This window comes from Cavia porcellus, unplaced genomic scaffold, assembly GCF_034190915.1.
Source record: "Cavia porcellus strain 051 isolate PalLab524CR breed Dunkin Hartley unplaced genomic scaffold, mCavPor4.1 scaffold_33, whole genome shotgun sequence".
NCBI lineage: Eukaryota > Metazoa > Chordata > Mammalia > Rodentia > Caviidae > Cavia > Cavia porcellus.
The window spans coordinates 24638102-24664180 of NW_026947516.1; positions in this window are offsets into that span (position 1 = coordinate 24638102).

A 26079-nucleotide genomic window follows, 5' to 3' on the forward strand; every position below is an offset into this window, starting at 1 on the left:
ACAAAGGATAGGAGGATGAAACTAGGGTCATTGCATTATTATAATATATTAATACAACCCATGGACTAGTAATGCTATCTGAAAGTGGAGTTTGACTTACAAATGTACACTGATAAATCTAAGACTACCACTAAATTTTTCAAAAAAAAGAAGTTAATTGACATGTTAACAAAGAGAAAATGAAATTTTAAAAATGCTAAACTAAAACTACAGAAAGCACAACAGATTGGAAGATTTAAAAAAAAGAAATGAAGAACAAGGGCAACAAATATGAACAAATAGTAACAAATATGATGGGCATCAGTTCAATAACAACAATAGCCACTTTGAATTGCAATGGTCTAAATATACACACCAGCTAAAAGACAGACATGATCAGACTGAACCAAAATCAAGACCCAACTATATGTTAGCTACAAGTAATCTTACTTTAAATATAAAGACACACAGAGATTAAATTCAAAGAGTAGAGAAAAGAATACCATGTTCACATTAATAAAAACAAGAGAATGTTGCTATGATAGTTTCAGATACTAAACTTCAAAGCAAGGAATGTTATCAATGATAAAGTTCAGTATCTCTCATGAGCATGATTGCAAAAATCTCTCAATAACATATTAGTAAGTTGAATCTAAGTATGTATAGAAAAAACATAGACCAGTACCAAGGTATACAAATCTGGTTCAATAATAAAAAAATCAAGTAATGTCATTCATCAGATCAGCAGGTTAAAGAAAAAAATCACATGATAATATCAATAGACAGAGAAAAAGCATCTGACAAAATTCAACATTTATTAAAGATACAAACTCTAAGTGAAATAGAAAGAGAAGAAAACATCTTCAGCTTGATAAAGAATGTCTACAAAATCTTACAGCTAATAGTATATTTAATTGTGAGAAACTAGAATTCTTGCTACTAAAATTGGGAATGAGGATGTTCTCTATTATCAATCCCTTTAAATCTAATTCTTTAATCTCCAATAATGAAGTAAACAAGAAAAGGAAATCAAATGTAAAATCTATGAAGAAATAAAGCTTTTCGTTTACAGATGACATGATTTGTCAATGTAGATAATCTGAAAAAAGTGACCAAAAACTGGAAGAAATAAGTAATTATAGCAAAGTTACAGTATACAAAGTTAATCCACAAAAGTAATCACTTTCCTTTATACCAACAATGGACAGGTAGTTTGAATTTAACACAACATCATTTACTTTCTCAAAAATAAGATAAGTAAAAATCTAAAAAAAAGTGCATGAAATCTATAATGAAGAAAAATTGCAAACCTTAGATAAAATCAATCAAGGAAGAACTAAAAATTGGAGAGATGTTACATGTTCATGGATAGGAAGACTGAACATTGCCAAGATTCATTGATTTACAGATCAGTGGAATCCAGATAAAATCCCAGCAAATTATTTTGTAGATGCTGAAATACTGAAATCATGAAACTGATTATAAAGATTCTATGAAGAACCAAAAAATCTGTAATAACCAAAGCAATATTTAAGAGAGATAACACAATATTTAAAATTCTTTTGTGTCAGTACTGAGGATAGTACTTTGTGCCTCACACATGGTAGGCAAATGCTTTCTCTCAGCCTGACTTTAATCAATATTTATGGAGGACTAAAACTATCTGACTTCAAAGCTTATCATAGAGCTGCAGTAATCAAGACATGGTGATATTAGTGAAAAAGTAGAAAGAAAGAAAGAAAGAAAGAAAGAAAGAAAGAAAGAAAGAAAGAAAGAAAGAAAGAAAAATGAACAGAAGAGAATCCAAAAATTGACTCACATTAGTATAGTAGAACTGAATTTTTACAAAGGGACAAAGACAATACAATGGAGAAAAAAGAATCTGCTCAACAAATAATTTGGAACAACTGGATATTCTCATATAAGAAAATCAATCCAGACATAGATTTTAAACCTTTCATAAAAATTAATTAATGGAATATAGATCTAAATGTAAAACACAAAGCTCAAAATTGTAGAAGATAACAAGGTAAAATCTAGATAACTTTAGGCTTGATGATGTAACTAGCTGTAACACTAAAAATTGATAAACTATATTTCATTAAGTTCTTTGAAAAGACACTGTCAAAAGAATAGGCAGGCCAGCCATAGCCTTGAAGAAAGCATTTGAAAATTTGTCTGATATAGTATCATTATCCAAAATACACAAAGCATTTGAAAATTTGTCTGATATAGTATCATTATCCAAAATACACAAAACCTCTAAGAGTAAGATGACAAACTACCTGATTTTAAAAATGGACCAAAATTTTTAACAGATAGCTTATTTAGAAAAATACATCTATGGCAAAAAAAAAGCATACAAAAAGTTGTTCCACATCATATGTCATCAGGGAAATGCAATTTAAAAGCACAGTGAGATATCACTACACACCCATTAGAAAGGCCAAAATCTAGAACAGTGACAACACCAAATGCTGGCAGATGTGGAGTACAGGAACCCTCACTCATTACTCATGGGGAAGCAAAATGGTACAGCAACTTTGGAAGACAATGTGATGTTTTCATTGAAAACTAAAACTACTCTTACTACATACTTCTATGATCACTTCCTTGACAATTACCCAAACAAATCTGACAACTCATATTCACACAAAACCAGCACGTGGATTTTATAATACCTTCATTTATAACTGCCAAAACTTAGAACCAACCCAGATGTCCTTTACTAGGTAAACGGACACATTACCTGTAGTGTATTTAGATGATGGAATATTATTCAGCAGCAAAAATAAATTAGTTGTAAAGTCATGAAAAGACAGGAAATTTATATTCATATCACTAGGTCACAGAAGCCAATGCAAAAAGGCTGCACGCTGTATTCTTACAACTATGTGACAGTCCCTAAAAGGCAAAAGTGTGGAGATAACTTTTAAAAATTGGTGAATTTCACAAGCTAGGAGAAAGGGAGGATGAACAGTCAAAGTGCAGAGGACTTTTAGGGCAGTGAAAATATAGGATACTATAACAGTATATTCATGTCACTTTACATTTGTCATAACTCATAGACTGTATAACAATTCAGAATGGGCCCTACACTGTGGACTCAGTGTGAAAATGTCATCAGTGTTGGTTCTTGAAGCATACCAAATATACCATTCTGGTGGGAGATATCAGTAACTACATTTGTAGGGTACAGGATTTATAGGACATTTCTGAAAGTTCTTCACAAGTCTGCTATGAATCTAAGGCTGCTCTACAAAATTAGGTTTCAAAAATTCATTACAACAACCATTTATATAACTTTTTCTCTATGCATACAGCACTGGAAATTATCCTTTAATTCCCATTCAACATTTAATTCTTATAACCACCCTATGAAACAAATACTACCATCTCAGTTTTATACACAACAGAAGGGAAGCTTGACTAGGCAATACATTTTTCCTGAAATATATAAAGAATGGAGAAGGGGAACTCAGTTTGGCAGGGGAGAGAGCTTTAGAGAAAAAGTCTACTTTTTATCACCCAGACTTTCAGAAATTCTTGCCGATGAAGTGCCCCCAAGTCAGGGAAGAAACTTTTTTATAATCTCTGAAATGAAAGGATACTTCTACAAAGCCTTAAAAGTTCTGGTCCAAATAGACAGGACATTAATTTTGAAATTGTAAAGACTTCTTACGCAGCCTCTGCTTTAACAATTTTTCCGACTAGGAGATGCAAAGTATACTTACTTCAGGTGGTTGTGTAAATTAAATGAGATAAGGAATATAACAGCACATTGTAAACTGTACGTATCAGCTGTCATGGTTATGATTACCCTGTAAATGCCCCCATCTCTACCGCAGCAAATATTACGATTATTCAGGATGCAGGGTGAATATTTTCATTTGCTAATCTTTCAAATTCATTGAGGAGAAATTTTGTTTTTATCATGTTAGCAGAGGTCATTTTACTGCAATCCTGTCCATCAGGTTTCATTTTGGATATAGTTTAGTCTAATTGAAACTCTCAATAATAGGTTTGGCTCCACTTAAAGATTCACTCAGCCACAAGCCAACATTTGTGAATATTTGCATCATAAATCATACACTAACCAGTGCCAAAATCAGTTACCTATTTTATGAGTCAGTCTCTGATTCCAAGACTGAATTAGCCCCTTCTTCGCTTATTTTCTGTCATGTGTTGCCAATACTATTATAACACTTATAATAAAGTATCATAATTGTGTCTTTGACCTTCCTTCACAAGAAATTGTGAGCAACTTCAAGGTAGAGATGTAGTAATGGATTCTTATTCATCATGAACAGTAGGTAACAATATGTGCTTACTGAAATGAGGGAGCAGACACAAGGAGGCACAGACAATGAAGTAATCACCCCTTAGAGAACGATGTTTCTCAAGAATATTTCAGGTATTCAGGAAATTCAAATACAGGAGAAAAAAGTAAAGAAAAATCATCCTTTCCAAGAATCTCTAATTTACCTTTCCATAACATGTTTCAAAGTTATAGTCAGTTGTTTGTAAGTGCAATGTAAATTAAATCATTTCAAACATTTCACACTAGCTATATGGGAAGAGAAAAGCAGCTTATTTGAATTTCTTACTCCCTGAATTAGATATCCCATTCCTTCCGGAGAAGTGGAGAGCCTGGGCTTTATATAAAGAAGAAATCCAGCATTACATACACATGCCACTGTGAGGCAAGATCTGAGAGACAAAATTTTCTTAAATAATAGGTTACTTCTAAATGTTTTATTTATATATTTTAAATGATAACATCACCTATTATAGCATAGAATCATTCCTTAATACATTTTTTTCATATTTTTAGTTAAATATAATCCCATACACCCTTTGGACTAAAATGTCAAAAATTTTTGTGCTGTGGGATGCATTTTTGAAAGCACTGACATTGGAATAGATGACCCTCCTCAGTGAAGTTAGAGGTCTGAGTTTCAATAACTATGATACAGCATTTTGCTTTTACATTCTCAAATGCTGGCGTGCACTCCTGAGGGGCTTGCTGAAGTGAGGATTCTGTTGCAGTGGGTCTGGGGATGGTCCTGAGAGTATATTTCTAACAATTTCTTAGGTGATGCCCAAATTGTTTATCTGCAGACAATTCAATTATTAACAAAGTTGTGTAGGCATTATGAATTCACCATCAATAAAATTTCTAAGGTAACCTGCCAGTTATCTTCCCTATGCCAGTGGTTATGGACATTTTCCCTATTAACACGTTTTATTTAACAGAATAGTTGCTTTAATAAACAGCCTTGAAACACTGGACCATTCATTCAGTTAGCTCAAATTTAATCACTGCAAAAATGTGGCTCATGCAATGTTTAAGAAATGGTAATGTCTTGGCAGATGAAGCAAATTTTGTTGAGCCACATTTTTTCCTCTATAAATTCTTTTTTCCATGATTCACTTCACATGTGACTTCTGAGAGATGTTACTAAAGGTACAGCCTGTAATCAATGTCAAAAAATAAAGTTTGGCAACCCTATAAAAAAGAAAGGCTGAAATGCCCATCTAAACACTCACAGGAGAAGAGATTCTTATCTCATGTAAGCATTTTCTAGTAATGAGAGAGCACTTAGGATAATTTAAGTGACCAGGAGAGCTAATCCAGACAGTCATTAATCAGTAGTGACAAATTGAAAAGCCTTAATGTAAAGAAGCTGGTTTTTCAGTGCTTGCCATATTCTATTTTAACTGTGTCCTACAGTTAATAAAACTGCATCCTCATCAATCCATTCTCCTTACCACTAATAACACTTATTTTGGCTAAGGATTCAAGAGTGTAATCTTTAGGTGATAGAAAAACTATAGTCAAAATCAATACTACCATTGAAGTATTCAAAATCTATAGTTTCTCACATTCAATTTGAAAGTTTTCTTTCTGATTTTTCTACTCTCACCAATCCTCCATTGCTTAATCATTAGATAATTGTGCTTAGTTTCCTCCCTTTCTTAATCATTGCATAAGTTAAATTTTATGACAGAATTCATATTTAAATGCACTTATGTAAGCTACTATTTAATTTTTTGATGAATTTTATGTAAAAAATAAATCCTTGTTTATGAATAGTCATCCTCAAATATCTGCTAAAGATTTTATCTTACTATTTTAAAACAAAATATATGTGTATTTCCACTTTATGTAAAACTCTACCTCTGTGGGGCTGGAGATTTAGCTCAGCGGCATAAGCGCCTGCCTTGCAAGCAGGCAGTCGTGAGTTTGATCCCTGGTACCGATAAAAAGGAAAAAGACAAAAAAAAAAAAAAAAAAAAAAAACCTCTACCTCTGTATTGTTTAATTCAACAAAGGGCAAGTAACATTCAGGGATGGGAAAGTACACAAGGCTGGCAAGAGCAAGAGATGGCTACCAGTAGCAAGACTGAAACTTTGAGAGGTGAGAGCCATTACCTAGAAACCAAGAACAACTGTGCTTATAGGGAAAAAGATGCTCTGTGCCATTTAAACAGGAGTATAGATGCTTCTCTCCCACTGGCCAAATCCAATTCTGATCAAAGATACCCACAAAGTGAGACTCCTAAAACTCATATAAGGTAGAGAAACATGGGGATGGGCTTTGTGAGTCAAAATAAAAAATCCCAACACCTGGCATGTAAGGCGCACAGAAGTAGCGTATAAGTAACAGGATAAATAAGGAAAAATGTACTTACTAAAGGTTGAGACTCAATGTTGTCCTTGTAATCAGCTCCAAAATATCAGTAGCCAGGCTTTGAGAATTCAGGCAAAAAAAATTGGATGATCCATCTCGGAAAAAAAAAAAGAACAGAAAATTTAAAATTTAGAAAACAAAATTGAGGAAAATTATTTTAAAAGTAGACAAATGAAACAAGAAAAGGGGGGCATCAAGCCAGCAGTCCCTCCATTGGACATGAAAAATAGTGGTAAAGTTTCAAAGTGACAAGGGAAGAAATTATCACATAATAAGATTCAGGAAAACTTTCATAGATTTCAAGATTTAAATGAATTGTCATTTATGCAGTATAAGAGATTAAGACAGACCCTCATCAAAAGGCACATTACCATAGAAAGCAAAGACACTGAGACAAAGTGAAGATACACCATAAGCTTCCAGAAAGAGAAGAAAATCAGGTCATATGCAAAGGATCAGAAATGAAAATATCTGTGACACTGTAACAGCATCACAAGACTTGAAGACAAGTGAGCAATGTCTCCAGACTTTAAAAAGAACATAGCACTAACCAATAATTCTACATTCAACTGACCTATAAAACTATTCAAATAGTTTTACAGATATGTGAGAAAAAAACCTCTAAATTTTATCTTAGAGGAAACTCTCAGTTAGCTATAGTTTTAGAAGCAACTCTTTGTCATTTAGATAAATATGTTATACAACCATGAAGGGTATAAACTGGAATAGAGGAGAAAATAGAATGCAGGAAACACAGAACTCAAGAGTTTCATATGCATTAGGCTTTGAGAATAATCAGTCCACTTGTGAAGACTTCTTCAAGGAGAACTTAATAAAATATCTGATATGTTTGAATGTACTAATGAAAGATTTATGGAATTAGAAAAAGGAACTGAGTAATAGGCAAGTAATAGGCAACTAAGAATAACATAACTCAATTATAGGTTTTAGCAAATAAAAATATTGTACGCAGAAAGGAGAATCACAATATATTAGTTCGGTTACAGGTAGGACTCTACTAAATTAATGTAAACACTAAAGAATGTACTAACTTACATTTTGTTCTAAATATACTGGAAGGATAGAGTAACAGGAAATCTGATTACATAGGCATAGAAAAAGACAACTAAGTCTTAGCCTTGTTTTGGGGGTATTGTTGTGGTCAGGGGTTGTGAGGACAACTACAATCAGGACACAGAATTTATAATATTAATTTATGATGGTCACTTAGAGTTAGACACAAAAAAGTGCAGGAAATCTGTCCACAACATTAAAGACAAAAAATATTCAGCCAATGGCCTGGGTCCCACAGCAATGTCCTACATGAGTCCAGCTGAAGACCTAGAGCCATGACAATACTTCCATGAGTCCACCTGGAGGTCTAGAGTCCATCACAAGGACTCATGCCGGCCTCCTTTACAGATCTGCTGGGAAGGGCCAAAGGTCAACTGTGGAAGCTAGAAAGTCTATGCCAGCAGGATGAAGTAGCTGTGCCAGTAGATTGACAGTTCTACACTGGAACCGAGAAGTCATGCTCAAAATAAGGACCAGGGCTGCCCTGAAAAGTACCACAGCAATCCTCAAAAACAACAAGGTCCCAAGCTTCCCTAACAATGAGAACAGCTGAGTACGTGCCAGGAAGCCAGTGTAACAAGCTTCTCCTGGAAATTCAGTAGCACACATCTTCCTTTATGGAGCCAGGAAGAGATGCTCAATGTAAGGGGCAGAGCTCCCCATAGTGAACAACAGCCATTCTCACAGACAAAGTCCCATGCTCCTCCAAAGATAATGGGCGAATTCATATCAGGAAAGCCAGCCATGACAAGCTCCTCCAGGAGAACCAACAGTTCCAAACAGCAACACTGGAGGACCTACAATGCCTAGCTCCTCTTCTCCGCGTGTCTATGCTGGCAAATTCCCTCAGATGGGCCATCTATACTGGGCACCATACTGATTTAATTTAGCTGGCGTTAAGTTGGCCACCAGTTTTTAATCCATAACAGATATTATTCAAAAATCTTTAAACCTGGGAAGACTATAAGTAGAGATAAAAGGAAACAGAGATAAATGCAAAAAAGATCTAGTTAAAAGATTATTGAATTTTTCATTAATAATTTAGAAACAGTATGTAGAAGTATATTTCTTCATGCAAAATGTTCATGAAAATATTACATTAAATTTAAAATATAAAATAAATTTCAATTTTTAATGTTAAATGATATAGCTATAGGTATAAATGTTTTAGTCTGTTCCCTTCATTTCTGAAATGCGATAGCTCAAAAATCATAGTTTACTATCTCTTTTTGTGGCTTTTAAAACATTTACCTGCAAAAGTAAACTTTTGTTATCCAAATTTTTACATAAAATATGATTAAATAAAATCTTAGTCAAACCATTATTTTAATAAAACATAAATAAGAATCTAAATGCATCTTGGAGAATTTCTACTGTGTTAACTTTTGTGCCATGCTTGCAAATTAAAATTCTTTTGAAATTTAGTGTTACTCCAAGGAAATACTGATCATTTGAAATAACAGATATTTCCTGCTCTATTATAGGAGGAAATAATAAATCTTATTTTTGAAAACTGACTTTCTTTTTCAAAACCTTGATAAACAGTTTCTAATAATGATACTTTCCTAGGGCAATTTGAAGACTTTACTTTAAAACTCCTAAATAAGTTCTGTTACCTCAACATGCCAACACTGTCACACATCAACAATGTGGCTTCTTTTCCTCTAGTTTGCATAATCTCTTTTGAAATCTGTAATAGGAAAAAAATCTCTGTTATTCATTTAACCATTCTCCGAACTAGGGAAAAAGAAGAAAATACGACTTCGTATTATTTTTAGAGAATGGATATAAAATGAAAAGTGTGCTAAGAAAATATGAAGATTTATCTTTAATTTGTTTAAGTAGTAATTTGAAAAGAATTTATACTTGGGACAATTTAAGTCATACAAAACATGAAAAGAATGAAAATAGGAAAATGTCATCATAAATTCTAAATAAAAAATTAAAACAATGTGTCAAGCTCTTTGACTCTCTCTCTATATATACAAAACACTCATTAATTCATTAATCTTGAAAATAGGACTGTATCATAAACTCTGAAAATAGGATTACACTATAACCACTATGTTACACAAAATGAAGCTGAGACACAAAAAGAGAAGAAATTTAAACTGTTACAGATGTTTAAATTAAACATCTGTTCAAAATCTATGCTTTCAGTCACTATTCTGAAACATTTCACTTTTTAAAAATCTTCTTCTCCTACTCTCCCTCCATCTCTTGGTTGCATTCATATATATTTGTGCCACATAGTGATTCTGTTCCTTGTAGGGATTTGGTACATGTAAACAACACATCAAAATGCCTTTGCTTTGTGTTGTTACGTTACTTCTTCTTTTTTTTTTTTTTTAATTTTTTTGTCCCTTCCTTCATTTCCCCCTCCTCCCTGAGTTATTCCCCTCACCATTTGAACATTTTGTTCCCATTTCCAAACATCTGTTATAACTTTTGGCTTTTATTTACATTTTTGGTTTGTCATCCCAGAGAAACAATGTGGCATTTAAACACGTGTCCAAATTATTGCATTTATGAGTATAGTCTCAAGGTGCATACATTTAACTAGAAATGTCTCGAGCCTATCCTTCTTTATGGAAGAGTAGCACACCACTGTATGAAAAGAACGCATATCTTCCTTATCCATTCATAACCAATGGGCATTTGAGCTCTTTCCAGGCTTTAGCTATTAGAAATTGCTACTATAAACACTGGTGTGCACATATTGCTGTGGTATGATACTTTTAATTCTTTTTATGAAGTTACAAACAAGAGGAATAGCTGGGTCTAATGAAACCTCTAGTTTTAGATTCTTGAGGAATCTCCACATTGATTTCCACAATGATTGCACCCATCTACACTCCCAGCAACAGTGGAGAAGGGTTTCTTTTTCTCCACAACAAAGCCAGCATTTGTTATTGGTTGATTGCTTGATAATAGCCACTCTTTCTGTAGATGGAACTCCAGAATTGTTTTAATATGCATCTGGTGAGTGAGCTGTGCTGTTGAACACGTTTTTCATGTATTTATTTGCCATTTCTACTTCTTGATCTGAGAAATGTCTATTCATTTCAGACTCCCATTTCTTAAGTGGGTCTATGTATTAGGAGAGTCTGAGTATTTTTAGTTCTTTATATATTGTAAATATTTGTCCTTTGTCTGAGGAAGAGCTAACAATTTTTTTGCCTACCCTGAGTTGTCTCTTCATTCTGTTGGTGGTTTCTCTTGTTGTGCAAAACCTTTTCAATGAAGGTGAGATTCCAGTTGTTCATTATTGTGATAGTTCCTATAGAATTGGGGTTTTGTTCATAAAGTCTTGCATACACCAATGACTTCAAAAATTCTAACCTTTCTATCAGTAGTTTTTTGGTGTTTGTGCTTTAATATTTTGATTTTCATTACAATTTTATTTTATTTTAGTGCATGGTGAAAGATATGAGTCTAGTTTTACTCGTTGATATATAGTAAGCTAGTTTTTCAAGCACCATTTATTTAAAAAGCTAGTTTTCTTTCTGTGAGGCTATTAGGCTCCTTTGTCAAAGATAAGGTGGCTGAGTGTGTTTGGAGTCATTTCTGCATTTCCTAACCTATTCAACTGATCCATGGGTCTACTTTTTGTGACTACTATGCTGTCTTTATCATAGTAGCATTGTGATATAATTTCAAGTCATGGTTATGATGCTCCCTGAATTGCCTTTGTTGCCCAGAATTGCTTTTGCCAGTCTAGGTCTCTTTTGGTTCTAAATAAACTTTACACCTGTTTTCTCTAATTCTGTTGGATATGCTATTGGTGTTTTCATTGGGATTGCAATGACTCTATATAACAATTTTGGAAGTATGGTCATTTTCACTATATTGTTTCTTTCTACCCAAGAACAAAGAATGTCTTTCATTTTCTAGTACCCTCTTTGATCTTCTTAAAAAACTATAGTTTTAAATACAAAGGAATTTTTACAGCCTTCTTTAGACTGATTCCTGAGTATTTCATTATTTTCAATGCTATTATAAAAGGTGTTGTTTCCCTAATTTTTCTCTCAGGAAGTTTATTATTTGTGTATAGGAAATGTTACTGAGTTTTGAGTGTTGACATTGTATCTAGCTATGCCACTGAATTTGGTTATTAAATCTAGAAGTCTTTGGGTGGCGTTTTTGGTGTTTTCTACATAGAGTATCATGTCATCTACAAATCAAAATAATTTAAATTCCTCCTTTCCTATCCTTATTCTTTTTATTCCTTTCTTTTGTCTAATTGCTCTGGCTAATGTTTCCATAGCTATGTTGAATAGGAGTGGCGATAGTGGATATTCTTGTCGTTACTAATTTTAGAGTGAAACATTTCACTTTTTGACCATTTAGTATGATGCTGGCTATTTGTTTGTCATAGACTTTTATCAGATGGAGGTAAAGACTATTCCAATGTTCTGTTGGGTTCGATATTTTTTTAAGTTTATTGGTACAATTTACGTATAGATAATGATCTCCTTCATCAGAGGAAATCTGTACCTATACATGAGATATCCTAGTTTCTATTTTTTTTTCAGTTACTTGCGCTCAATCTCTTCCCCTCCTCATTTAATAAGGTTTGTTTCCATTTTATTTTTATGCTATGATTTGTGTCTAGATGTCATCAAAGACACATGCGATCATGGGAGGTGGGCTTTTCAGAGGTGACTGAATCTAGAGTTTCTGAATGATTCATGGTTTACTACTAGGATTAAGGGTGTGCGTGCTACACTCAAACTATGGTGAGCAGCCTGCACACAATATAAGGGATAGAAAGAGGCTTGCACCACCCTCCACTTCCTTCCTGCTGGAAGGAAATCTGGCTATTGTATCTTCCCCCACCATAAATGGTTGCCCCTCTGCCATACCATGCTGTCTTAGAGCCAGCAAATTATAGAATGAAACCTCTATAAACTGTAAGGTAAATAAATTTTCCACCTTTAACATTGGGTGTAAGGTAATTTGTCTCAGCATCAAGAAAAGTAACTAAGATAATTTTTCATTGTATTTTTTTTTGTTTTCTTTTCCTTTCTCTCTACCACATGCCCAGGTCCCAGCTAGTTCCCCTTATTTTTGAACCACTTTTTTCCTTTTTTACGATACCTATTATACACTTTGGTCCTTATATACCCTTTTGGTTTCTCAGACCAAAGAAACAAAGCAATATTTGCACATACATGTCTTAGTTATTTCACTAAAGAGTTTGGCCTCAAGATGTGTTCATTTACCTACAAATGTCTCAAACTTATCCTTCTTTATGGCTGAGTAGTACTACATTGTATAAAATACACATTTGTTTTATTCATCCTCAATTGATGGGCATTTAGATATTATGAACTCTCATGCTATAAACATTGGTATGCATATATATATATATATATATATATATATATATCATAGGTTACAATGCTTTTGATTTCTCGGGGAAGATAACTGGCAGGGGAATAGCTGGATCAAATGGAACTCTAATCTTAGTTTTGAGGAATTGCCACACTGATTTCCACAGTGGTGGCAAGTCTATACTCTCACCAACAGTGGAGATTGGTTCCTTTTTTCCCACAGCCTTGCATTTATTATTGGTTAATTTTTTGATAACTGCCATTATTTCTGGAGTGACATAGAATCTCATCATTGTTTTAATTTACATCTCTCAAATGACCAGTGATGCTGAACATTTTTTCACATATTGAATTGTAATTTGTATTTATTATTCTGACAAGTATGTGTTCATCCCAGATGCCTATATCTGGATTAGGTCTTGAAATGGGGGGGGGTAATCTAATTTTTTTCAATCTTTTTATGTTCTAGAAAAAAGTCATTTGCTGGAAGGAAATCTGGCAAAAAAATTTTCCCACTCTGTGGGTTGGCATTTCACTCTACTAGCAAATTCTTTCATTGTGTAAAACGTTTTTAATAGAATGAGGCTCCAGTTCTTGATTCTCTATGGTATTTCTCATGGGATATGGGGTTTTGGTCATCGATTATTTGCTTAGATCAATAGGTTTTTTTTTTTCAAACCTATTATCTTTTCCAGGAAATTTAATATTTCTGTTTTAATGTCTAGAAACTTCAGTACATTTCAACTTTAGTTTAGTGCATGGTGACAGACATCGGTGTAGTTTTACTCTTCAGCAGTGAAAAGCAAGTTTTTCCAGCAACATTTATTAAAGAGGCTTTAATTCTTCCAGTGAACGTGTTTGGCTTCTTTCTCAAAGATATGTTGGTTGAGTGTGTTTGCAGTTGTTTCTACATCTTCTATTCTGTTCCAATCATCCTCAGGTTTGGATGTTTTTTTGCAGTATCATGCTGTATTTTCACAGTGGCCTTGTAGAACAATGTTAATTCAAGTAGTGTGATGTCCCCTGATTTGCCTTTATTGCCTAGGATTTTGCTTTGTATTCTAGGTATCTTCTGGTTCCAAATGGATTGTAGGAATATTTTCTCTAGTTCTTTGGGGTGTGCTAATGGTATTTTGACTGAGATTGCATTAAATCTATCTAAAAATTTAGGGAGCATGGCCATTTTTACTATGTTGGTTCTTCCTAACAATAAGCAAAGGATATTTTTTCATTTTCTAAATATCCTGTTTGATCTTCTTTTTCAAATTACTGTAATTTTTAATGTAGTGAATTTTACTTACTTTGTTAAATTTATTCTTATTTTTTGAATGCTATTGTAAAAGGTGTTGTATCCCTAATTTCTATCTCACTGAGTTTGATGATTGTGTTGCAAGAATGTTATAGATTTTTGAGTGTTGATTTTATGTCTAGCTACCCTACCCATTTGATTATTAAATCTACAAGCCTTTTTCTGGAGTTTCTAGGGTCTTCTATATACAGAATCATGTCATCCACAAATAATGATAATATGGATTTTTCCTTTCCAATATTTATTACATTTATTTCTTTTCCTGGTCTAATTGTTCTGGCTAATGTTTCCAGAATTACATTAAATACGAGTGGTGATAGTGAGAATTCTTGTCGTCTCACCAGTTTTAGAGTAAAAGCTTTCAGTTTTTGACCATTTAGTATGATGGTGGCTGTTGGTTTCTCATATGTCTTTTGTCTGATTGAGAGAAAGATCATGTATTCCAATTTTCTGTAGAGTTTTTTTTTAATCATGAATGGATGTTAGACTTTGTCACATGATTTTTCTACATCTATTAAGATGTTCACGTGATTTTTGTCTTTGGCTCTGATAATATGGTGTATTATATGTACTGATTTGTGTACATCAAAGCATCCCTGCATCCCTGGGATGAATCTTATTTGGTCATGTGTATAATCATCTTAATGATTCATTGCATTCTGTTTCCTAGAATCTTACTGAGGATATTTGCATCTACGTTCATTAGGAAAATTAGACTATAGCTCTCTTTTAATGTCAGATCCTTCTCTGGTTTTGGTACAAAGGTAAGTCTTCTAAATTTTTTTGAATATTTTTATAAAGTTGAATAATTGTCAATTTTATTTAATCTTTTAAGGAAACAACTCTCCCACTCATGGATTCTTTGTATTTTTTTTTTGTCTGAGTTGCACTAATTTCTACTCTGATCTTTATAATTTCCTCCTTTGTGTAAACTTTGGGCTTGACTTGCCCTTCTTTTTGTAGAGGCTGAGGTTCAACATTATGTTGTTCATTTGAGCTCAGTTTTTCTGAGATTGGAATTAATACTGTAAATTTCCCTTTTAGAACTATTTTCATTGCATCCAATAAGTTCTATTATGTTATGTTACCATTGATGTAACTATCTAATTTCTTCTTTGATTTCATCTGTGATCCACTGGTTGTTCAGGAGGGTGTTATTTAATTTACATCTGTTTATGAAGTTTCTGTGGTTTCTTTTGTGACTGATTTCTAATTTCATTGTTCTATGGTCTGTTGAAATGCATAGGATTATTTCAATTCTTTTGCTTTTACTGAAAAATATTCCATGAGTTAGTATGTGCTCTGTTTTGGAGCATATCCTGTGTGCAGGTAAGTAGAGTGTGTATTCTGATGTGGGATGGAACACTCTGTATACATCTACTAAGTTCATTTCTTCACAGGTTTGGTTCAGCTCTGATATTCTCATTTTTTATGTGTGTAATGGTTCTGCCTATTTGTGTCAGTGGGGTATTGAGGTTTCCCATTACAATTGTACTTGATTTTTCATGTCCATTATATTTGTTTTAATTATATTTGAATGCATTGATACTTGGTCCATATACATTTACTAGTGTTGTTTTTTTTTTCTTTTAGATTTTTCCCTTTATGAGGATGAAGCCATCTTCTGTGTCTCTCTTAATCAGTCTTGTTTTGAAATTCACTTTCTCTGCAAATAAAATAACTACCCTTGCTTTTTTTCTGTGTTCCTGTCCATAACTTGAATTTCAGTCTATGAATTTCCTTTCTAGTTAAATGTTTTTCTTTTATGTAGCATGTGTTGTATCTTGCTTCGTAATCCATCTTGCCTATCTGTTTCTTTTGGTAAAATGAGACCATTTTCACTCATAGTTATAACTGATATGTATTTACTAATCCTGTCACATCATTTACCTGTTGGTGATTCTCTCTCCCATCCCCATTTAGTTAATTCCCTTGCCTGGTGGGTTCATGGAGTTGCAGTCCTCATTATCTCTTTCCAGAATGCCCTTGAAAACATTGTAGAGTGCTGATTTGCTAGTGATTTCTTCAGGTGTTCTTTGTTGTGTAAATATCTTATTTCTTTGAACAATATTGCTATGGCATACAAAAATCTGAACTGGACATTGTCTTCTTTTAAGGCTTAGGATACTTCAACCAATTTCCCCTTGACTTGAGGGTTTATGTTAAGAAGTCAGATACCCAGTAATAATTCTGTAGCATCATAATATAAAATCTAGTAATACTATTATTTACTGTTCAGAGTGACATTAGTCTAGTCTCTTATGTTTAATTTCAGCATATGTAAAGATATGGACAGCTACTTTGAAGAAAATGAGAGACATTATGGCAGTCATTGTTGACTTCCCCAATGTCAGGTCTTGAAGACCTAAAAAGCCTTCATCATCCTGTTATGGTTAGATTAGTTCTATAATGCTCAATATGTATTCAATATATATGAAGATGGGGACAACTGTTTCGAATAAAACTAGAGACAATATAGTAATACAGTGAAGATCTCTAGTGAACTTGCTTTGAAATCCGTGTTTCTTAAAATATTGTTCCGTTTTGTTATGTTTAATCTTACCCTCTTTAAAATAAAAAAGAAGTCTGATGTGATTTTTATGGACTTTCCTTTATAGATGATTTGTTTCTTTTCTCCCAGCTATTATTATTCTGGCTTTATGCTGAATTTCTGAAATGCTATTATATGCCTTTGTATAGATTTCTTCAATCATGACTAATTGGATATCTACATGCCTCACTTATCTCAATGTTAAATATTTTTCCATGCATGGGAATTTTTCTGTAACTAATTCTCTTAGCAGGTTTTTTATGCCATTTGAGCTATCTCTTGCTTTTTCTTTGACTCTGGTAAATCTTGCGTTCTGCTTTGCATCATCCAGCAGGTGTTGTTAGGTTAATTTTTCATAGTCCCTTCTATGTTTAAGAAATCATTGTTTTCATGATCTCTAACTTCAATCCTGTCTTCTCTATCTAATATTGTGTCTTCACATTGTTTCATTATGCTGTGTATATATTCACTGCATTTTTTTTTTTATTTTTGTTTAGCCTTTTGGCTAAGATCAAGTGTACCGTCAAAAGAATTTTTAATCTGTGTATCTGTTTGAATCTGTTTTATGGCTTCCATTTCTTTCCTATGCTGGACACTCATGGTTTCCCTCATTATCCTAAACTCCTCTATTTTTGTATCTGTATCTTCTCTAGAGTCACTAGCGATGTACTTCATTATGGTCACCATCTCTATACTTATCTGAGAAATTGTTAATGATTTGATTTTTCAAGAGCCTCATTCATCTGCTTTGTTACTTGTACTGTTCCCTCTTCAGAGAGTCCAGGTGGGTGACTTTTGATTTGTTCTACTTCATTGCCACTTGGGTTTGCCTTTTGGGAGCTGAAGTCTGGAGTTGCATTTTGCTTTAGTGTTTTCTGAGTTTTTTTTTTTTTTATTTATTTCAATTCCTGGGATGATGCTTGTAAATTGCTTATGGCAGATAATTTTATTGCTAGTATTGAGAGTCTGTAGGAAATGACTACTTCTTAGAGAGGTCTTCCAGTATCACTTTTGGGCTTTTGTGTTTTGAGTCTGTTGAAAGATCTTAAATCTTCAATTTATTGAGATTAAAAGTTGATGCCTATTTGGCCTAACTCCTGGTTCTTTGACAGTACCATATAGTATTGTTTATGACCCTTAGTCAATCTCAGTTTTGGTCTCCCTAGAAGAAAAACCAATTAGAACAATTATGTCACTTTGGGTAAAGCACAACAATTAGTAATAAAGATGGCATCAAACACAGCCCAGAAAATGTGATAACTACTAATTTCCACCTTAAACCATATGAATTAGGTTTGTGGTTAAATAGCAAAATCTAATACAAATCAGAAAGTTGTATACAGTAAACATGCCTTTAATATGGTGATTTTGCACTCAGGGTAAAAATTTTAAAATGGGACTGGGAAAAAATAATGAAATATAAGAGGAAGAGATTAGAAGCAAGGTTGAATGACAAATGAAGATTACACTAACTTTGGGACACTGGTGAAGAAGACAGAAGGGAAAGATAGAAGGAAAAAAATAAAAACAGGAGCAGAACAGAACAACAACAACCTAGAAACAATGTTCACACTCATATAAAAACTAAAATAATTAAGAAAAAAAATAAAAATAACTTACAGAGATTAGTAGCATAGTTATCTAGTATGTACCTATAGATATATATGTACCCATATATACATATGTATGTATATATATATGTATATATGAATGTGTATATACATATATGTATATATAATCTTTTACTTTCTTCTTTTTCTCCATTCTCTTATACCAGTTTTTCTTTCCTTTTGAGTATTTTCTTTCCCTTTCATTTTCACAATATCTACTGTACATTTTGGATCTTATTACTTGTTCAGATTTTTTTCCACTAGGGAGAAATTACATTTACACATCTGAGTTTGATTTATTTCACTTATGAGTATGATCTCAAGTTTCATCCATTTACCTATAAAAGCCTCAAGTTTATCCTTCTTTATAGCCGAATAATTCTCCATTGTATAAAAACATCACATCTTTTTTATCCATTCCACACTTGATAGGCATTTCGGTTGTTTCCAAGATTTAGCTATTATAAATTGTGTTGCTATAAACATGGGTGTACACATATTGCTGTGGCTTTACATTTTCAATTCTTCTGGGAAAATACCCAGAAGGGTAATAGCTGGATTGAATGGGACTGTTTGGTCATTTTTTATGCCTAAATTTAGTAACCTAAACAACTGATTCCAAGATGACAATATGCAGTATGTTAACTAGTGTTAATTTTCTACTTTTTAAAAAAATTCTGTATCATTTCTAACTTTTGTTTTTAAAATTTAAAAAATAGAAGAAGACAAAACTTCTACTTCAGGATGTGTCTCTGCTATCACCGGCAAATAGAGTGAGCATATAGAGTCCTGATTCATGATGATTAATCCCAGAAAGCCAATGCAAATTTATGGTTTTTTAGCGGTCAATCCCAGCAAGCCCAAACCTTTAGTTTCACAGCAGTTCAGCCTTATTTGCTCATTCTGAAGCACTTCCTGAGTCTCCTGCCAACTTGAACTCAGCTCCTTGACTTTCTGCCAATTTGAAATCAATTCTGCCTCACTCTGATACCGGGAGCCACTGGATGGAACCAGGCCAGAGCAGCTCTGAGTTCCAAACTCAGTTGGTTCCTCTCCAAGATGGTGACTAGCCAATTGCCCTCTCCTTGGGACCAACTGAACCCAAACAGCTCACCAGCCACTGCAGTCTGCTGTATCCCCTGCTCCATTCCACTGGTGTATTTTTTTGTGGAGGCCTCTGAGGCTGTCAGCAGTCTCTGTGTACCTGCAGGTTTGAGCTGTATCACTTACTATCTCCTTCTGCATTGAGGTCTCTCTATTTGCTCTCTCAATAGGCTTCATTTTTCACTTCAGATCTTTTCTGGCCTTTGGGATACCACTTCCCTCCTTCTTGTCACGTTTCTATACTCTAACATGTGGACACTAAATCTTGAAGGCACTGTTTCTCTGCTCTTCACCACTCTACTGTCTTCTGGAAAGTCTAAAATTATTTTGTTTTAATCTCATTTCCTTCACCTCCTTCAACCAGCTCACAGTCTCCTGAACCTTTTCCCATATGCTAAAGGAACATCTCACTATTTCCTATTGTCTATTCATTCATTCTTCTCTTTATTTATATTTTGAATTTCTCATATAAGACACAATGTGATAATGAAGCTTGTGTGTCTTATTTAACTTTTACTTAATGGTGGTATTTAAAGGGATTCTATTTGTATGTTAGATATAATTCACTGATGTGTCCCTCACTTCTATTCAACTTTAATGCTACTGTACATTTTCTCCAATGTTTATAATCCACTACTAATCTAGTTTGCTAGAGGAAGGAATACAAAAAGACAAATCACGAAATATGGAAGTGCTATCAATCATGAAATCCTACCATAATAATCATTTCTAGTTTCTTCTAAATGTTTCATGTTTTTGACTCAGCACTTGGCATTCTGGATACATTTATTTTTGAGGAGTAGATAAAGTGATTCCTTGGTCATCTTATCCACACTGCAATCTAACCCCCTCCTGTTAGTGTCTATCTTCTTACAGGCTTTACTTTCTTCATAGCACTTATCACCATGTAACATTATGTTATATACTATTTCCATTTCAAATATAAATTTCTTGAGGACAAGAATATCTTTATGCTCTCTGTTAAAAACTATTTTAGCTAGAACAGTACCTATTCCGCAGTAGGTGCTCCATTAACAGATACTGAACAAATAAATAGATTAATAATGTTGTCATTTGAAAAGAGCTATCATCACAAATAACAAGGAGACAGAGACACTAAGCCCTATATTTAATATAGTGAATGTTTACATTTCATGTAATACATATGTTCTATGAAATTTATAGATCTTATATAAATTTATAATTTTTAAATTTATATACAATATGTGCATTATAAACAGCATATAAACTCTTGATGATACATGATTTGATTTCTAGTCAAAAATCTTTATAATTCAATTCAAAAGTATTATAACTTTAAGTATATTTGTAAGTTTTGTCTTGGTGTGATGTAATCATGTCCCTAAAATATATATATTTTCAATCACACTTGTTTTAGAGTAGTAGTTATTCTTTATAAAACTTATTAAAAAGATTATCTAAATGAGAGACATTTTTGTTTTTTTTTCTAATCCACTTTAGTTGTCTTAAAAATAGAGATATGTATGTTGACAATTCATCAAAAGACACGTTATATTCCATACATAATTTATAACTTTTTCATTAAATCCCCAATATTTTTATCACTCATATACCATGCTTCAAGCATTTTAGTGAGAGGCACTTCATGAATAAAACGTACCAGTGTTTGTAAAATTTGGAAGAATAGTACCTCAGGCATACTTGAAATAGAGCACATTTTTGACACTTCACACTTATAATAATACATAGTCCAAGGGCTTTTTATATCTTTTATATCAGCAAAGTGGGAAACCTCCACATACTGGATAGGTAAATTTCCTAAGACTATGTGTCACGTTTCTAAAATGAGTGAGTTAAGGATGCTTCCTTCCCATGCATGACATTTTCTAAAGTTTAAATCAACTAATAGCATGCAAAAATTTCTTATCCTTTGGTGAAGTGTGATGTCTTAAGTATTCTTGTACTCTGTAAGTATCAATTTATGTCTCCTAGTTACATTACTAGTCCAAGAGTAGAATTGCTATATCCAAGAGTAGAATTGCCAGGTTTAAGTACTTATTTTTGATCATCTCTTCAAGCATAATTATTCACATTTTCAAGGTATACTATCAGTGCGCAAAATCTGTTTTAAAGTAAAAAGACTATTACATCATCCACTTCAATACTGGGACATAATGAACACTTGGAATATTTTTTGAAATCTGTCCCATCCATAAGGTTTTTTCCCAAAATTCTCTTTTCACTCATCTTAATGCTTAAGCTACCATATAGGTGAGCTTATCTGTATGGCTAATCTATATAGTATTACAAACACTGTATCACATATTCAAATACAGCTGCTATTGCTGAAGACATTGATAACTTCCAAGTTGCAGACACCATCTTCAGTTATTTTCAATCTTATCTTGGTTAAATATTCTCTCCAGTGTTTCAAGCTGGTGAGTCACTTCTTTCATTCATTAAAAAAGTATTGTGCCATTACTTTATAACAGGCATTTTGAATATAATAATTAATAATAATGATAACAGTCTCTCAGCTCAAGGAAGTTTACAATCTAATGGCAAAATACAGTACTTACTATAATTATAATGCAAGACTTGTAAAGTCACAAAACAGTAAGAAAGCACTGTGACAACAGGGGGTCTTCAGCCCTATACTTTGGGTGTTACAAAAGACTCCCATAGAAAATGGCATTTAAACTGAGCCTGGAAGAATTAGTGGAGTCATCCAAGGAAGGAATTAGGGAAAGAAAGTTCCAGAAGAGGAACTTCCTATGCAAAAGACCAGAAGCAAGAAAAAGTGGAAAATTCAGAAACCTCCAGTAGCTCACGATGATAGAATTTAGTTTGTAGGAACATACTAGTAAGAGAAAAGCATACAGGTCTGAGTACTTTTCACCTGCTAAGGAGTTTGGAATTTATTTGGAGAAGAACAGAGAGCCTTGAACCTCTTTCATAAGATGGTCATGTGATCAGTCTGTCTTTTGGAGAACTGCTTAAAGGGATCAAAATTGGATACCTTTATAAGCATGAAATAATTGTCACTTCAACTAGGCTGGTGGCAGTAAATAATTAAAAGAAGTAAATGGCTGATTCTATTACACTAGCTTTCACTTGCCTATTTACTAAGCATCAACACAGAGGGATAAGTAAAGGATTGCCTGTGGGTTTCCCAAAAATCAGTCAGATACAGAGGTCTGAGTCTCAATAGAATTAACTGATTTGGAAGATAGGAATACTCTTGATTTCCATTGTTCCCTTCTGGCCACTGTTTTGTTGTTTGTTTGTTTCTTTGTTTGTTTTACATTATAGACTATTTTCAGGATTTAGCAATTATGAATTATGCTGTTATAAGTATTGGTAAGCATGTATTGCCATAGTATGCTGACTTAAGCTGTTTGGAGAATATACCTAGAAGGAGGTTAACTGGGTCATATGGTATTTCTAATTTCAGTTCTTTGAGAAACCTCCATACTGCTTTACAGAGTCATAGTACTAGTTTACATTCCCATCAACAATGATAGAGTTCCTTTTTCACCACAGTTTTACCTTGACTCATTGCTTGATTTCTTAATGATTAATAATGGCAAACTTTTATACAAGTGACTTGATTTATCCAACTGTTACCTAATATAAATTAAAAACCATATTTATCTTATTAGTATCTCTTAGGGTATAAAACAGTGGGATAATTTGTATTCTATCCTCACAGATGCCAACTCAGCATGGTAAGAATTATCTTACATCTCACATGTACAAACACTGTAGTGTCTCCCTGGTGTGAGAAACTGAAAGAGTAAATAATATTTAAAACATAAAATAGATATTATGGAATGGGAAGACATTGTTCAAAAGGAAAAAGGAACTAGGCATGGTGTAAGGGGAAAGGACAATAAGAAAAACGGAAAAATGCAAGTCACCTATACTATTAGTGTCTCTTGGATCATTAAAAAAGGGAGTTTGTGCTAAAAAAGAAGGATTGTAGACATTTCCATGCCCATATTTTGTACCCCAAGCAGCTATTTTAAAGATAATGACATGTAATGTATTAACTACTGTTATTCTCCTATTATGAAATTTTGTTTCCTTTTTTCCATAAAATGAATCAATAAATAAAAGGACAATTGTAAATATACGCTACAAAAATAAACACATGAACAGGACACCTACAGAGTCTTCTATAACATATGTGCAATGACTCGCAAACCTCTAACCTTGGTATATGGACAATATTAAAATATCAAGTTCCACTGTGAAGTCCTAGGTCCCATCTAAAATGACCAGCTGAGTAAAAGGATCGAGAAAATAACCCAGAAAATAAATAAGGAGCAAGATATGGAAAAAAACAAATATAAGAGAACCATAGAGGTGAAAGGAAAGAATGAAACTTTCAGGCTACAACAGATGGCAAAAGCCTGGCAACTCAAAGTGAGTTTTGAACACCGGTAGTATCAGCATCACTTGAGAGAGTATTGGAAATGCAAAGAATGCAAATATAAAAGTTCCTGTTATTATACATGTACATTAGAGAAAACATTTTCCCCTTCTTTAGAACTTGTATCACCACACTGAATACTTTTAAAGACATTCCTAGCTTATAAGTGGGTGTGTGCTTAGCATCCTATGGCTGTATTCCCTGATCATTTTTTAGTAGCACCTAAATCTCCTAAATTGTTTAAGATAAAAATTCAGTCTCCTCTCTGTTATCGACCCTCGACTATTTCTATGAAACTCCTTCAATACCACAGAACAGGTTGTATCATTTGCAAAAGATTATTCCAATAACCTTTTCATTGATATCATTGATATGGGGACCATTCTCCTCCAAATAATCTTCTAAAATGATACAGATGGATTACTAACATACAAATTCCTATATTTTCCTCTCAAGAGTGACTCACAAAATTCAAAAAAGAAATACTAACTACTTAATCTAATACCACAGGTCACCTGTGACCTGATGGCATTTATTCCCTTACATATAGACTGGCTGAACACGGTTATGGTAATTTGAGTATTAAATTTAGTGCTAAAATTCTCTGTCAATCAAGGCATAAAGGATTTGAAGGCTATATAACATTTATCTTTTAAAGTTTGATGCTTTTAAAATTTTCTTTCCAGCCCTGAACTTAACAGCAGGTATTCCATAAAAGACCATGTTCTTCTAAATATGATGCCTCCTAGGTTATTTCCAGATGGTAGCCCAAAACATACTCTTATAGCCATGGCACTTCTGTATTGAAAGTCTGAATTTCGAGATATTCTTTACCAAATCACAGCCAGCATCTGCACTTTTTCTTGAGTGCTGAAATCATAAATCAGTCTTGCCCCCTACCATTCTTAACTCCAACTAGAAAATTCATCCTATGAAAGAGAAATGAGAACTCTTTCACAATATCTTTGTATACTTTATGTCTAAAATAGAATTCTTAAGACTAATTTATCAACAATGGAAATTTATTTCTAAGAGTCCTGGAAGCTGAGAAGTCCAAGATCACAGCACCAACCCCTAATGAGTCCTTACATGGAAAACGGCTGAAGGATTATGGGTAATCTCTGTGTCTTTTTCATATGGCAAAAAAGCAGAAAGGGGTGAACCCACTCCTGCTAGACATTTTTATAGAAGCACTGACCCCTTCATTAAAGTAGAACTCTCATCATTACACTTCATCTCCTATCACTGCTACAAATGTTACAGATTAAATTTTCAATACATTGTTTGGAAAACACCTTCATATCATTACACCAAATATGACAGCAAATATGGTTGCTATCATTTCACAATCAACTTTTAAAGAGATGAAAGTGCTTCTGTCATTTCAGTTTAAATGTGTTTAATTGTCTGGACCACAATATAAGAAAAACCAAACATCATAAAATCATGGACAATCTTTTTAAGAGGATTTTCAAGCAACAAAATAGGCCTGAGTATAGTCTTTCTTCAAAGCAGCTTTACTGAAGCATAATTAATGTACAAAAACTAGGCATTTTATGTTTTCTGATATATCCGTGTTTTCTATTTTTAGTTAACTTTATTCATACAATTTAGCTATACATCATGATTACACTCATCATAGGGAATTTGTACCTGTACATGATATATCTTAGTTGTTCTTTTTTCCCATTCCCCTCCCCACTTTTCAACCCCTCTTCTCCTCATTATTTACAAAGAAAGCTTTTTTCCATTTTATCATTTTTCTCACTTTTTTCTTTTCCCTCACCCTGTTCTCTTTTCCTTTTGAACAACTACTTCCTATTTCACAATATCTGTTGTACAGTTTTGTTCTTATTTACACTTTCAGTTTCTCACACCAGAGAGACAATGGGATGTTTACACATTGGCAGATACATTTCACTTAGTCTCAAGTTCCATTCATTTAACTACAAATGTCTCAAATGTATACAAAAAAACACATATTTTTATCCATTTGTCTATTGA